The 17169-nt window shown below is 38.9% G+C and overlaps 1 long non-coding RNA gene across 1 annotated transcript; it reads left to right on the forward strand.

The window, feature by feature from the left end:
* Nucleotides 1–970: 970 nt before the first annotated feature.
* LOC115438709 (uncharacterized) lies at nucleotides 971–6172 on the forward strand. The gene is made up of 3 exons (XR_003938136.1): nucleotides 971–982; nucleotides 2116–2120; nucleotides 6098–6172. It is a non-coding gene; the product is annotated as an uncharacterized LOC115438709 (long non-coding RNA).
* The last annotated feature ends 10997 nt before the right edge of the window (nucleotides 6173–17169 follow it).

Raw genomic sequence — 17169 nt, forward strand, 5'->3', positions numbered from 1 at the left:
TGTCGTGCACCTCATTTTCCTCTTCCCTACCTTCGGAAACTTTTATTTTAGGGGGCAGGATGTTTGTTGCCCCCACCAGAACTGGGCCCGGATAACGCTCTGGGGCCTGATGTACAAAGACTTGCATGGATTTCATACGTAAACCTGGCGTGTGCTCAAATCCAAAAAAGTCTGTACGCACAAAAAAATCCAGATGAACTGTGTGTACGCCTGAATCCAAGCACACTTCCTTTATTCATCCAATCAGCTGGAATTGAGCGCATATGTTGGAGTGCCTGACTCCTCCCTCTCCACGCCCACATGTAAATATGCAAATCAGCATAAACGGGTCTGCAGGTGGGATTCCCTCTGGGATTCCCCTCTCTGCAGGATCACATGATGACTTCAAGGTGGACGCGAAGCGGAGGACGAAACAAGCAGAAGAAGAAAAGAGACGAACTCAGACTGTTTGAGGAAAGAGTGGACGATACTGTGAGTGGCACTGGTCTGACAGGGGTGACTGGGATCAGCCCCAAGTAAATATAGGTTTAGTATTAGTGTAACTCACACATTAGTTCATTCTCTGGGTCATCCAACAGTCTGATCACAGATAAACAAGATAAAGGTTCATGTGTGGTCATGTCAGGAAATCAAAGACTGTGACTCATGTTTAATTACTCAAATTATTATTTTTGCAACAATGAGACAGAAGTCGGTCAGATCCAGTCCCAGCCTGTCACAGACTGTGGGATTTCTCCGGTCCAACAGCTGCTGATGTCCGTCCTCACCTGTGCTCACCCGAGTCACCAGAGGACATCGTGAGGACAATCAGTGGCATCGAGCACCTGGACCGACTAATAAAAGTTCCCACAGACGTTAAATGCATTTATCAACCAGTGAATTCTGTGTCCTTGTCTCTTCATGTGGTTGAAATCACATCCTGTTTGGATGGCAGGATTGGCATTGAGGGGTCCAGGTTCTGGCTCTGGTTCTGGTTGGTCTGGTTGGTTCTGGTTCTGGTTGGTTCTGGTTCTGGCGGTGGATGTGCTGCTGTGGCAGTAGGATGTCGTGTCGGTGTGTTCATTGTTCTTCTGTGTGTCTCTGATGTGCACATCGATCGGAGGAATGTCCTTTTTCACATTATGAAGCATGTGAAAATATGTCAGTGTCTCCTCTGTGTCTCCAAAGGTTCCAAAACTAGAAACATGCGTACACCAGCTGTGGAGTTGGAGTGGAGGAGCACACATTTCCACAGTCATGTCACTCTTGGTACATCTGAACGTGAGCGTGGAAAAGGGCGTACGCCAGGTTTTTGTGCGTACGCAGCCTTTGTACATGAGGCCCCTGGTGTTTGCTCTGCCGCTAGATTCACAAGCATCGCTAAGTAGCAAATCAAATACGTGACATTCCTGCTAATGAATCCCATGCTGTGGACAAATGTTTGAGCAGATTGGAGGGATTTCCCCCTTTGAAGAAATGGAAGCTTTATCAGTGTTACTAGTGTCCCTGGCGTCATCTTTTCATGTGAAATATAGCCAGACTTTGGAGCGTTTCTGCCTCGACGCCATGTTGGCTAGGTTCTGAACCAAAACAACACAGCGTGCGCGTGACATCATCACGCATGTGCAACAAAGGCAGAATCGTTAAGCAGGCAGGCAAACGATTCCGAGGAATCGAACTACTGGGAACTGGTTCCTTATGAGATTCCCATCTCTTTGTGATGCTGTTTGGCATGATTTAAAACAGTGCCAATGCGGCACACAGTCGGACGGGGCTTTATCAAACAGTGCTTTGTTTCATCCCAGCGGTAGACTACTTCATTAACCTTCATTTAGTGTCATTACTCCTGTCTGCTTCTCTAAAGTGGGGCATGTCAGCATTCATGACAGGTGCAATCTGTCCCCCATTTAAGCGAAGGATTCTTTTTTTGTTTTTCATTTACTCCAGCTCACAAACTCCATCACTGATTAGAAACCTAGTGAGAAAACACTCCACACACTGCTTTATCAACACCATCCATGCTAAAGACATGAAGTCTCACCCCATGAGCTTCAGTCAATAGAAAGAAATAAAAAATATGTTGTCGGAGTTGATTGACTGAATTGATGTTTAAATTAATTTTTACAAGCCAACAAGTCCCAGTTTGTGGTAAAGACAGTATGGACTGCACCTCTGGTCTGAAAGGATACACCAAAAGAAACAGAGAGAACAGGGAAATACTATTAATATACTGGTGAATTAACAGGAAATCACTTCTGTGTATTTTTAGATGCATTCATTTGTTCCAGTAGAGAATCCCTGTCTTTTATTCTCACCATTTTCTCACTAATTAAATCCTTAGCGACGACAAGTAGCTCATGGAGCCACTAAAACCCACCTCAGGGCTTCAAAACAAATGTAACTGTCCATGGCACAGGAATGTTCTGTGTAGTACAATACAGTGTAATTTTTTAGAATAATTTCCTTGCACTATCCTACAGCCAAGTCTCATTAAAAGAACTGAAGGTGGTTCTCGGCCTATTCTTATTTCCTCTGTTTGCATTAACAATAAAAGCTCACAGCTCACAGTACAGCCTATGACTGAGCTGATCGTGGATTCTTAACTATGTTCCCAGAGAGACTGTGGTTGGATGGGAATTAGTCTTGCTGTCCACAGTCCCCTCCCCCTTCCACGCTGAGTCAAGAGCCCATTAGTAAACCTGTGACAGACTCCATTCTGCTCCACAAATATATGGCCTTTCACTGACCTTGTTTGATTACATCGCTGCTCACAATTTCTCTTTTGTGGGCAAGAGAAAGAACCTCCTTAGTCAAGTTACTTACCCAGGCACCACTTCCTGGATTGATTTCTGGGTCTCTTTTCCCATCATTAGCATTGAGCGTAAGGCTGCGTTTTTCACAGGAAGCCCATCAAAATGGATGGAGTTCTTTGCATTTTCTAGCATCACTGTCAGGAGAGCAGCGAAGGGATTTCTGCGTCCTAAGGCGCTGAACGGCACCATGTGACTGATAGTGTTATCGATCCAAACCATAATCCTGGAACTCCCTTAAAAATGCAGCCTGGAGTTTTAAATGACACAGTTATTGAGTGTTACTCAATAAGGGTCAGTAAGTGTAACTTGGATGTGATGAATCTTTCAAGTCTTATTTTAATGCGGCAACCTTATCTCTCCGAAATGTTAAAAATATTATGTGAAAACTAATGCACAGTGAACTGATCATTATGCCTTTTATTACATGGATAATTATACTTAGGTCATTTATTCAATATCTGCTCACTAAACAAACAGCCATGTGACATAATATCAGGTAAAATAACTGTACTGCTTTCATTAAAAACATGTTAGTTTAGCAAAGCAACAGTCAAACACCACCATTATAACAAGAGAATCAAGTATTCAACAAAGCTATGTAATAATTCCACAACAATTAATTCTTAATATGATTTGTGAATGTTAGAAGTGTCGATCCTCCTAATGTATTTATTCACTAACAATGTATGTCAGAAACAGAACAGACAAACTAACCAAAACTGACATAATTGGCTGGTTGTGATAAAATACCAGCGTTGACATTGTGACGTTTTACATGTCAGAAAATACATGTAGGGAATTGGAAAAGACAGATCCAGAGCACAGGTGTCAAACATGCGTCCCGGGGCCCAAATCTGGCCCGCCAAAGGTTCCATTGCGGCCCTGCAGGATGAAAGTGCATAAATGAACCTGAACAGTCCAGGTTGAACAAATGCTTTAGGTTCAGGTTCCACATCCAGACCAATGGGATCTACAGTCAAAAGAACACACAATAACCAGAAAGAATGACAACAACAAATTTTCTTTGTGAAAAATTATGTGGAAAACATTTAAGTGAAAAAAACAAAACAAACAAAACATTACACTGTGAAAAATATTTACATTTACAAAACTATTCTTTCACATAAAATGCAAATAAATCCATAAATGAAAACACAGATGAACAACCTGAACTGTGCAGTTTGAACAATATTCTGCCTGTTCCCAAATGTTTGGTGCATTTATGGATCCACTGGGATCTGCAGTTGTGTTCAGAATAAAGATGGAATATTGGAGAAACTGTTCAAATTTAGTTCCAGACTCCAACATTTTGAACAATATTCTGCCTGTCCCAAATGTTTATGGAACACTGTGTGAAATGCACATGTAGAAATAAGAAGTCCAGGCAGAATAGTGTTCAAATTGCACTAATTTTTCAAATGAAATTTCAGTTTTTCAGGTTATTCACATCTTTTTTGTAAAATATAAATATTTCATAAGTTAATTGGGGTTTTTTGTACTATAACAAAAAAGTAAAACTTGGATTTGTCATTATTTATAGGTTATTAGTCATTATTTTACTGGTCTGGCCCACTGCAGATCAAATTGGGCTGAATATGGAACTGAACCAAAGTGAGTTCGACAGCCCTGGTCTAGACCATGGATTCTTAGAAATGGTGTCTCCATGATGCACTTCAGCATAATTATATGAATTATATTATAAAGACAAGATGGTTTCAGCAGATCCAGTATAATACTATTTTTATTTTATTTATTTAACCAGGAAAAAAACATCCCATTGAGATTAAGAACCTCTTTTCCAAGGGAGTCCTGGCCACGAGGCAGCATGAAATACAACACACAGTTACAACATACAGTAATTTACAGGACAAACTATGAAAAACAAGTGCAAGTTATTGACTATAATATATCCACTATAATAATAATAATAATAATAATAATAATAATAATAATAATATGTGTGAGTGACAATGTTACAAAATATACAATATACACTATAGAATTCAGATTCAAAATAAATTTTTTTTTTTGGTCAGTTCACTATAGATGCACAGAACATACAAAGAATTCAGATATTGTTTCTCTCTCACCTTGTTATTAAATACCATGCATTTTTTAAAAAGAGGTAAAAAAAAAAAAAAAATTGAATAAGTGGTGTAAAGAATGAACTATAATACAATATAAAGTGTATATATCAATCTGTGATATTATAGCTGACATGGTGTCCATTCCTTCACAGTCCCATTTCATGATGACCCTGTAAAACACTGTGTGTTTGTCCCAGGGTTTCACACGTACACATACGTCTGCCTGGATGTTCACACAGTAAAAATTACATTTTTCAGACGCACAGATGAGAAAACGGACTGTTGTTGTGATAGAGACAAGCCTCAAAGTAAATGTGATGAGATCTAAAAATGAGCAGGAAAATTGCTTTTAGATGTTGCAAATAGATATTATTGTGGTGAGAAATAAGCAATTTATGATCCTGTATGAATTCTGCCCCATTACATATAAAAGAGTTTGTGAGTTTGTTGAGATGATTTTGCAATAACAAAGTCGCAGTTGGTTGTAAAATGTATTAGACTGTGAGAACGTGTAAAGAAAAGGGTTCATAGCTCAAAGTCAAACATTCTAACAGTGTCTCTGCAGCTTCAGTACAACCAGACATTAATGATTTTGGCCTTTTTTAAGAATCCACGATCAGCTCAGTCATAGGCTGTACTGTGAGCTGTGAGCTTTTATTGTTCATGTGAACAGAGGAAATAAGAATAGCCAGAGAATCACCTTCAGTTCTTTTAATGAGACTTGGCTGTAGGATAGTGCAAGGAAATTAAAAAAAAAAAAAAAATATATATATATATACACTGTATTGTACTACACAAAATATTCCTATGCCATGGACAGTTACATTTGTTTGAAGCCCTGAGGTGGGTTTAAGTGGCTCCATGAGCTACTTGTCGTCGCTAAGGATTTAATTAGTGAGAAAATGGTGAGAATAAAAGACAGGGATTCTCTACTGGAACAAATGAATGCATCTAAAATACACAGAAGTGATTTCCCATTAATTCACCTTTATATTAATATGTCCCAAAGGCTTGTGAAAAAAGTATATTAAATCAGGAGCTCATTTTCATATGAGCGTCTTTCACAGCTTTTTAAAGGGTACCTGTGGTGAATTTTCATTGCTAGCTATTTCAAAGATCACATATAATCGTAGCGGTTCCATCAGGTAACTTTCATCATAGTCTGTTGTCAAGTACGTGTGAGTTTAAGTCCCTGCTCCGTCACTCAGAATGGTCCAGTTACCGGGGCTGTGATGGACTGGTCAGCAGACACCAGTCTAAGAGGACACATTATCGGATCGAATAGGTAACTGTTTACACCAGTGGTTCCCAACATTATTTGGCTCGTGACCCAATTTTAACATCACACATTTCTGGCGACCCCAGACATTCAAACTGGAGACTTTTTTTTTGCTAAAATTAATTTGTTTTTGATCATGTAATAGTTTGCTATACAATGTTGCAAATAAACGTTAATTTTAGAGGACATTTAGGTTATATAATTCATACCATTATGGACAGAGGCAGAAAAGCCAGGTTGAGATTACTGCACAAAGTGAGAATTTATATTCCTTTCCTTTGTCTAAAATTAATGTCAGTTCATTAGTTTTCAATTAGCTAACTCAATTTTAGCGAGTATTGTGCACTACTGCTACTGTAGAAGACCAGAAGAGAGGCTCAGAAGAGACCTGAGAAAATCCTGAGTTTAGAACACAGGTGTCAAACATGCGGCCCGGGGCCCAAATCTGGCCCGTCAAAGGTTCCATTGTGGCCCTGCAGGATGAAAGTGCATAAATGAACCTGAACAGTCCAGGCTGAACAAAACCTTTTGGTTCAGGTTCCACATCCAGACCAATGTGATCTACAGTCAGAAGAACAACACAATAAACCAGAAAGAATGACAATGACTAATTTACTGTGAAAAATTATGTGGAAAAAATGTAAGTGAAAAAAATAACATTACACTGTGAAAATATTAACATTTAGAAAACTATTCTTTCACAATAAAATACAAGTAAATACATAAATAAAAACACAGATGAACAACCTGAACTGTGCAGTTTGTACAATATTCTGCCTGTTCCTAAATGTTTGGTGCATTTATGGATCCACTGGGATCTGCAGTTGTGTTCAGAATAACAGATGGAATATTGGAGAAACTGTTCACATTTAGTTCAAACTCCAACATTTGAACAATATTCTGCCTGTTCCCAAATGTTATGGAACACTGTGTGGAAATGGACATGTAGAAATAAGAAGTTGCTCATAATGTAAAATTGGCACTAATTTTTCAAATGAAATTTCTCTTTTACCAGGTTATTCACATCTTTTTTGTAAAATATAAATATTTTCATAATTTAATGGGGGGGCAGGGGGGGGGTTGTACTAAAAAGAAAAACTTGTATTTGTCGTTATTACAGGTTATTAAGTCATTATTTTACTGGTCTGGCCTGCTTGAGATCAAATTGGGGGTAAATATGGAACTGAACCAAAATGAATTTGACAGCCCTGGTTTAGAACATGAGTGAAGTAACACCACCAAATGACAAACTGAATATAAGTCTGAGAAAATGCACAATCTGAAGGTTTAATTCCATTCAGGTCCAATAATAACTTTGTAGAAAAACAGGAAGACCTTCAACAGTCAGTAAATACCTGAGCTGTCAAGCATATTATCCATCTAATCTTAAGAGATTTTATTCCTCTGATGATTTTGTTTTGCTCTTTCAGTGAATATCCATGATATATTGCAACACAAATCTCCTGAGTTGTCACTGAAAACATTTTAAAAACTTTCATATTTCATCACCAGCACAACCCAGATTGTTTCCAACCAGTGCAGAGGAACAAATGCAATGCAAATGACTCCAAACCACACTGCTCTCACACAAGCCAAAAATGATCACCAAAGACCTCTGTCTTTTCTGAAATAGAACAAGACATTTGCAATGGAATTGTTTCTTGACAAATTACAGACGATGAAGATTTGCAGAAAACATAGATACAGTCCACAGACGACCACACACAGATAGTTTTGCTTTAACCGAGTATTTTGTGTTTTAATTCATATATTTTGGACTGTGAAAGATGTTCTTTTCCCTTGAATTATTGTCAATGAAACTGTATTGTCCTTAGCTCTGATTACATAGTGGAAACCAGTAAAATATACACTACTGGTCAAAAGTTTTACAACATCCCAGTTTTTCCAGTTTGTATTGAAATTCCAGCAGTTCCAGTCCAATGAACAGCTGTAAATGGTCCAAAGGTCAGCGTGAACTGACAGAGGAAAAAAAAAAAAGTAAGGTTAAACAAAACTGAAAAATAATGTACATTTCAGAATTCTACAAAAGGCGAAGAGGAAATGGGTGAACAACTGAAAGCAGTTCTGCAGCAAATGGAGGTTGACCAAGCCTGGAAAGTTGGTGGTTCAATTCCTGCAGGTGTCCCAACGTTTGTGAATTCCTTCCACCCCCTGTGTCTGCAGAACAGGAGTGTGGAACACACTGTGGTACCAGACCCATGGAGCAGGACTGGACACAGGACGGACTGAAGAAAGGAGTGTGGTACTGTAAAAATGGAAAAGAGGAAAGGAATGAACCAGAGAAGAGAGACAGAGCATCAGAAGAGGGAAAAATGGAGGTGTGTCCTCCGGAGGAAATGTCCAAGAAAGTCCAGGTGTCAGGAAGTCCAGTTTCCTTCAGCATCCAAAGGCACTGAAACTGGACTGGAAATGCAGACAGAAGAGGTCTGGAAGAAGCACAGACACAACAGAAGAAGAAGAAGAGTTTAGGACAGAAAACAGCTGGAGTGAGAGGAGACTGACAGGACAACAGCTGAAAGAAGAGAGAAGAGAGAGGAGGAGGAAGAGAGGAGGTCATAGAGGAGGAGGAGAGGAGACTGACAGGGACAACAGCTGAAAGAAGAGAGAAGAGAGAGGATGAGGAAGAGAGGAGGTCATAGAGGAGGAGGAGAGGAGACTGGACAGACAACAGCTGAGAGAAGATAGAAGACAGAGGAGGAGGAAGAGAGGAAGAGTTTACACTGAAAACGAGTTTACACTGAACAGTTTGAACAGATGAGTTTACACTGAACAGACTGAACAGATGAGTTTACACTGAACAGAGTGAACAGATGAGTTTACACTGAACAGAGTGAACAGATGAGTTTACACTGAACAGACTGAACAGATGAGTTTACACTGAACAGACTGAACAGATGAGTTTACACTGAACAGAGTGAACAGATGAGTTACACTGAACAGAGTGAACAAGATGAGTTTACACTGAACAGAGTGAACAGGTGCAGGTCTGATGGGTCCAGTTGCAGCTAAAGCCGTTGGTGAGACTTCAGAATCAGAACCAGAGGCTTGTCTGGGCATGAACACAGCACCAGTGGAACTACTGAAGACTGGAAGAAGGGCTGATGGACTAATTCACAAACGCTGGGACACCTGGAGGAATTGAACCACCAACTTTCCAGGCTTGGTCAACCTCCACTGCTGCAGAACTGCTTTCAGTTGTTCACCCATTTCTTGTTCGCCTTTTTATAGAATTCTGAAATGTACATTATTTTTCGGTTTTGTTGATCTTACGTTTTTTTTTGTTTTTTTTTACCCCAGGCAGTTCACTCTTACCTTTGCACCATTTACAGCTGTTCACTGGACTGGAACTGCTGGAGTTTACAGACAAAACTGGAAAAAACTGGGGTGTTGTAAACTTTTGATCAGTAGTATAAATTGAGGTAGTTTTGAATGTTTTTGTTTGTTTAGTGCAGACATGGCAAAGGTACTCACATTCTGTACTTAAGAAGAAATACAGCTACTAGGGTAAGAGAATACTCTTGAAAAGTAGAAGTATTGATTCAACTCCTTTACATAAGTAAAAGTAAAAAAAGCACAATTTCTCAATTGTAATAAAGTACAAAAGTAAAAAGTAAAACTGCATTTTTTGCCATGAATGAAACAATACTTAGAGAGAACCATATAATCATATAGGAATTTTCAAAGATACGGGCACAGGTAAAATTAAATGAAATGTGAGTGGGCAAGGAAGAGAAAAAATAAAAAAAAAAAGATTCATGAATGAAAATAATTTTCAGGACATTTAATGATGATGATGTAATTTGACAGTGGTTGATCCACAGCCGGTTTGTTTAATTTTACTGTCTGTGCGTTTCCATGACAACGTTTCTTCCTGGTTAATCGATTAAAGGTTGGATCCTATTTCAGATGTCCATGTAAACACCTTATTCCAGTTGAAAAAGAAAGTTCAGATTAAATTTAAACCTGATTAAAGTCAGTGGTTTAATCCTCTTTTTAACTGCGCTCTAAATTCTTCCTGGACATGTAAAGCCTTTATTCCGTTTGGACTTTATCCTTCCATTCTGCACATGCTCAGTGTCTTGTCCTGTGGGCGATGACGCACACATTCTGCCGCCTGGTGTGAAGAAATCTGCACTGCAGTCTAGTCTTCCCAAAGCGTTCCAGTGGAATATTCTGATGGGATCTACCAGCCTGGAAAACCCTGAAGGAACAGTTCAACACTGGCTTTGGATCATTCATTTGTCCTGAAACTAATGAGTTCCACAAGTGGGACAAACAGTTTGAACTGCAGCCCTAACGTTAGCTTAGCTTAGCCTAGCTTAGCATAATGGCTTCATTCCTCTGCTCAGACGTAGCCAGGCTTTTAGAGGTGATTTGTAGTATTTTAGGAGTGATTTGGGTCAATTCAGTTCTCCCTAATCATTCCTTTAGTCCGCTGGGGTCAATATGATCACAAACTGAGGCTCAGATCATGGTCATGTGACTTACTGCAGGAAGAAAATCTGGGAAATAAAAACTAATGCAAACCTAAAACACTAAAGCAAAGCTAATTTAGCACATGCATCCCTTCAACAAAAAGATTTTCCAACTTCCGTCAACACAACAGTCCACAGATTGTATGAGTGCAGTAAGTCGCAGATCTGAAGAAATAATTAGAGAGAATCGGATTTCACAAAATCACTGAGAAAAGACGACAAATCACCTTTAAAAAAGTGGCTACGTGTGACCATGGAAATGCAGTGACTATGCTAAGCTAAGCTAACAGAAGGGCTAAGATAACAGAAGGGCTAAGCTAACAGAAGAGCTAAGCTAACAGAAGAGCTAAGCTAACAGAAGAGCTAAGCTAAGCTAACAGAAGGACTGCGAGCACTGCAGCACAAACCCTTCTGCTCACTGATCTACCTCATTCATACCTCATGTAAACCTTTATTCAGGTTTAACATTTCCATGGAAACAAAAGAGAAAATACTTTAGTTCCAAATTAATTTCTTCTGGAAAAATAAACTAGATTTAAAAAACCTCATGTAAGCGTATCCAGTGAGCTTCACCTCTGTTCATATTCGGTTAAAGACGTCACTGAGCGGCACATACTAGAGGTTTACTGATGGAGTGTGTTTGAGCCAGAAATAAAGAATTAGAACTGAGGGACTGAGTAGACCAGGGGCTGAACCAGGGGGCGGGTCAGGGTTCTCAGCTTTATGGGTACAGGCGGAAAAGTTTGGAAAAAGTGGACCCGTGCAGGTACTGACCCTGTACTGGACTCTGGTTCTGACCCTGTACTGGACCCTGGTTCTGACCCTGTACTGGACTCTGGTTCTGACCCTGTACTGGACTCTGGTACTGACCCTGTACTGGACTCTGGTTCTGACCCTGTACAGGTCTCTGGTTCTGACCCTGTACTGGACTCTGGTTCTGACCCTGTTTTTTTCTCCGTCACTGATTTTCCCTCTGAAGCGACATGTTTTCCGTACTGTCACAAAGTAACGAGCTTATTCTGAGAATGTCAGGAGTAGAAAGTACAGATATTTATGCAAAAATGTAGGGGGTAAAAGTAAAAAGTTGCTCGAAAAATAAATACTCAAGTCAAGTACAGATACCTAAAAAAATCTACTGAAGTACAGTAACGAAGTAAAAGTCCTTTGTTCCCGCCTGTGCTTTAGTGTTGTTCTGTGTGAATATCAACAGTTCCATTCTGTTTCACTCGTTCACTCTGTCTATTACCTGACAGGCTAAAAAACTGCAATGGTTAAATCATGTGATCCTTTTTGGGAGCAGGACTGGCAGAAGCAGGTTCTCAGCTCTGGACAGAAGGTGTAACAGCTGAGTCATGAGTGGAATCACACCTGATATCACCCTGCATGTATCTGTGCACTCTATTCAATATGCAGTATGCATACAGGAGACAGCAGGACTATGCATATTTTTATGACACTAACTTGGCAGACAGAGGCGTACGGCGAATCCAAATATGGCCTCAGCCCAATAACGCGGTCCTGGAGACATTCCAATTCAGCCAGAATGAATATATCACCAGTTGCAGCTGATCCATAGACTAATACCACAATATTAACATTTCACTATTTGTCACTCTAGAACGGTAACTATGGGTAAAAGGCTGTGTCGTCAAATAAAGATGTTGGGTATTAAAAAAAAATACAATCAAGCTGAAGCTCAATCAGCCTGAATCAGGCTTTTTATACAATGTGCCACATTTCTGGGTTTAGAAATGAGCCTGGGTTGAGTAGTGCTGCCTGATATAAATGCACTGACAGTTACAGTGTGTATTCTGGGAAATGAAGATCATTTTTGAGAATTCAGGGTAAGTTTATTTATAGAACACATTGCTTAGGCAGGAAAAGTCAAAGTGCTTTACAGAAAAATCCACCTCACATCATAAAGTGAAGACAACGAAACCCTTACATTTATATGTGAAATATGAGTAAAATAACAAACCATGCACACATCATCTGGTGTTGTCCCCAAACAGAACCATTATGGGACAAAGTAAACGCTGTGATAAATGAGGTACTAGGATATACATTTACCAAGAATTGTTCCACCTTATATTTGGTAAATATTAGTACAGTTGGACTGAAAGAAGATAATTACTGGCTCATATTTCTTTTCATGCTGACAGATTCAGATTCATACAGATTCAGAATTCTTTATTTATCCCAGCGTCGGCTGCTGGTCTTTCAGACAGGGGAAGCTCATTGTCGACTTATGTAAAAAAAATGTCAAGTTATTCAAACATAAATTCTTCCCTTTGTTCCTTTTTAAGAAAATGCTCAGTGACCTTATCGTACCAACTAAACAAGAAAACACTGAAATTCTGTTAAATGTACCAGTTAGTCCAGTGGTTGTGTTTTCTTCCAGGTCAGTAAATGAACAGTTCATTTGGTTTCTGTGATTCCACAGCAGAATGTGTTACGGTATTAAACTGAACTGTGTCAGTGAAGGAGCACATCTGAAAAACAGCTGTCAATCAAACCGCATTCAGCCTTTGGACCCGCCCTCCCGATCGGCACGCGGAAGTTCGGCGTCCGGCCCGGCCCGAGCTCCGCCACAACTCCGTTTGACCCCAGAGACGCCGAGCGTCCGGGGGCGGGACGACAGGTGTCCTGTGTCCAGTGCTGGTCCAGTTTGTAGTGGTTTTAAAAGCAGTTCCACTCAGTCCCATTGAAGTGCATGGACCAATGAGAAAACACAGACACGGAATGGAGGAGAAGTGAACAACATCCAGTCCACTGATCTGGAGTCAAACTGATTCTGAACCAACTGGTCTGAGAGATGAAACGTGTTCCACACATTTGGAGTCAATGAAATGAAAACAGCTGAACAGATTTAACCATTTAATTTTCGTAATTTTAGGGGAAGCCGAGCTTCCACTGCAGTCTGACAGAAATCGTCTCTGATTTATCCCATACGGGCAGTTCATTTGCAGCTTACCACAGACATCAGCTTACATCCAAAGTGCCATGGTGACAAACATAAATAAATCAGTGCACAAATACAGGATCATTAAAAGCAACTACGAATAAATACATTTAAGTAATCAGCAATAAATAATCTATAAATACCAATGCAGACTAAAAAACCCTATTGGTTCTGCTAACATTAAAAAAAAAAAAAAAAAAGCATATATAAATGACTAAAATGGCTTCTGTCAGAGTTTAACAGTGTGATAGCTGAAGGAATAAAAGGTTTACAATATCTGGAAGGCCATAACAAAAAACTTGGCCCGTTCCAGACCCACCTACATACAAACAGTGGTTAGAGATAGGACAGGAATATGGATGATGGGAAAAAAATGATTTATACCTTAGGATTTAAAAAAAGATGAGTTTGACAGAAAATGGGACATATGGATTGGATTTATAAACAAAGACATCAGTGCTGAAATGGTCATGTGATGCCCTTACTTTCCTTTATTGTATTATTTATGTATATCTTTTGTTGAATACTGTAACCATCAGCTGGCCTCACTTTACTGCTTGTTGTATTTTATGTCCGTGAACATATGAAAAAGAAATAAAACAAGTAAATTATTTATATATATGTATATATGTATATGTATATATATATATATATATATATATATATGTGTGTGTGTGTATGTAAAATAACAATATACTGAGCAAGGATATTAACGTTAATGAAAACTAACAAAATAACGAAATGACGAAAACTAGAATTGAAAAAACATTTTCGTTAACTGAAATAAATAAAAACTATAATTAAAAGAAAAAATGATAAGTAACTGAAACTGTATTGTGTGTTTACAAAAATAACTAAAATGGAAAAAAAAAATGGATAAAATTCCCTTAGTTTTCGTCTTTGTCATGTCGGATTGATACAAAATCGATTTTTTTCGCTCAAGTGATTTTCTCTGCTGTCACCATATGATATTTAAGGGTCCGTCACTGTGTTCACTTGTGGTTTCCAGTCGTCTCTGGTCCCCACTCTACCTGGAAACATGGAGACTAAAGCAGCAGAGTCCTGTCTGGGATTGATTTGAATACGACCACAGAGAAGAAGAGAAAGAGACCACTGAACTACAACTGAACTACAACTAAACTAAAACTAAGCATTTAGAAAAAATGAAACTGATTAAAACTAACAAACCTGCTCTAAAAACGAATTACAACAAACTGAAATAGAGGGAAAAAAGTCAAACTAAATAAAACTAAATTATAATGAAAAATCCAAAACTGTTCGAACCTTGATCCTGAGTCTGTTTTGTCTTTGTTACTTTCATTGTGCCTTATATGGAAACATTAAAGGTTTGTGTATTATTGTCGTAGTTCCATCCAGAAAGCACACACTAATGTTAAAAGCAAATGATCAATAATTCTCTGCTTTACAATAAATGCTTTGGACATTTAAATAGTAGAAAGTACATGTATTTGGGATAAATATGGGGAGTAAAAGTGTCAGAAATCCAACACTAAATATCTGCACCGGCACCCTACTCTGTTATAAGAAATTCAAATGCACATTTGTTAAAAATGCCTGCCCTCATTATACTTTAATTAAATATTGTTTCTTAATTTTGAAGTAGCAAAACTGCCGATCCCTCTAGAAAGCTTTTCCTTGGACAAAGCTGGATTTGAGTGGATGACAGCCCAGGAGGAAATGTGTGTCAGCTTCCTACAAAATGACTGACAGAGTAGCCAGCCTCTCTGAGGGGGTGTGATACTTTGCAGTTCTAATAAATGGAAGTATTTATTGAGTTCATGCTTGCCATGGATGCTGCAGAGTCAGAAGTGGATGTTTCTGACAGGGATCCCCTGAGACCCTGATCACTGGTTCCACTAGAAGAGACTTCACCACAGAAACATCACACAGCACAAAATAAACCGAAAAACTGGAACAGATTTACTGGAACCAGGACCAAGATCCAGGTTTAGTCCTGTTATAAACCTGATTAGACCAGTGTTTTTCAACCTTTGGGTCGGGATCCCATGTGGGGTCGTCTGGAATTCAAATGGGCCACCTGAAATTTCTAGTAATTGTAAAAATAAAACCATACTAATAAAAAATCTCTGAGTTGACAGAGCCAATCCCAGTCCTATCAGACAAACTGTGGTTGTGAAACTGCAGCATGTGTTTGTTTGTGTCACATGTTCACTGTGGTCAGTTCGATGCTGCAGCTCTTTCATAATTCATAGTTTTCAGTTCTTGTTTGTTCAGTATTAAATTGTCCTCCTTGTAAATCCCACTGGACTGACTGGACAGATCCTGGCCTTTGTGCAGTAATCTACACCTGGATTTACTGCCATCTGTCCACAATAACAGACATTATATAGACTAAATGTCCACAATAACAGACATTATATAGACTAAATGTCCACAATAACAGACATTATATAGACTAAATGTCCACAATAATAGACATTATACAGACTAAATGTCCACAATAATAGACATTATACAGACTAAATGTCCACAATTATAGACATTATACAGACTAAATGTCCACAATAACAGACATTATATAGACTAAATGTCCACAATAACAGACATTACATAGACTAAATGTCCACAATAACAGACATTACATAGACTAAATGTCCACAATAACAGACATTATATAGACTAAATGTCCACAATAACAGACATTACATAGAACTAAATGTGCACAATACAGACATTATATAGACTAAATGTCCACAATAATAGACATTATACAGACTAAATGTCCTCTAACATTAACAATATTGCAACATAGTATAGCAAACTATTACAGATCAAAAAACAAATACATTTTAACAACACAACAACAAAAAAAGTCCCGTTTTGAATGTCAGGGCGGAAAAATGTGTGATGTTAACATGGGCGTCAGGAGCCAAAAAAGGTTGGAAACCAGTGAATTAAGGGCTCTTTGTGCTCTAACGTTAAAGACGCAGATGGATCTGGACGGAGCGTTCTGTCCGTCCTCATGCATATATTCCATACATAGTTGTGTCTGTTTTGGCAGGAGTTTGTGGATTGGTACTCAGACGCTGAAAGACAGAGCAGTACCACAGGGAGCCGTGGAGGCAGCGCTGAGGTTTGAAGACGAGACTTTCCATTGGGTTTCACTCATGCCTCACAGCCAGAAGGTCCTGGTGTTGATTCCAACACCCAGATCGATTGGGGTGGGACGTTTCAGTTGGAGTTTGCAGATTGTTTTGCTTAATTCAAGATTTTTTTTTCTTTGTTTTTGCTTAATTCAAGCAAAAAAATCTGCCAATGGAACACATGAAAAATTATCTTGGTAAGATTGTTTGAAATCAGATTTTCCAGATCTATTGTCTAAAAATCAGTTCTTATATCTGACTGAAAAGTTGCTGTTAGGTGATTCTGTCTGATTTTAAGTGTGATGAGATATTTGGACTAGAAATGAGAAAAATACACTTCATAAGGTTTAGGTTTTTGCAGGAAGTGGGTTGTTGTCTCTATGTGTTCAGGCTGTGATGAACTGGTCACCTGTCCAGGGTAAACCCCG

The sequence above is a fragment of the Sphaeramia orbicularis genome, chromosome 3 (genome assembly GCF_902148855.1).
Source record: "Sphaeramia orbicularis chromosome 3, fSphaOr1.1, whole genome shotgun sequence".
NCBI lineage: Eukaryota > Metazoa > Chordata > Actinopteri > Kurtiformes > Apogonidae > Sphaeramia > Sphaeramia orbicularis.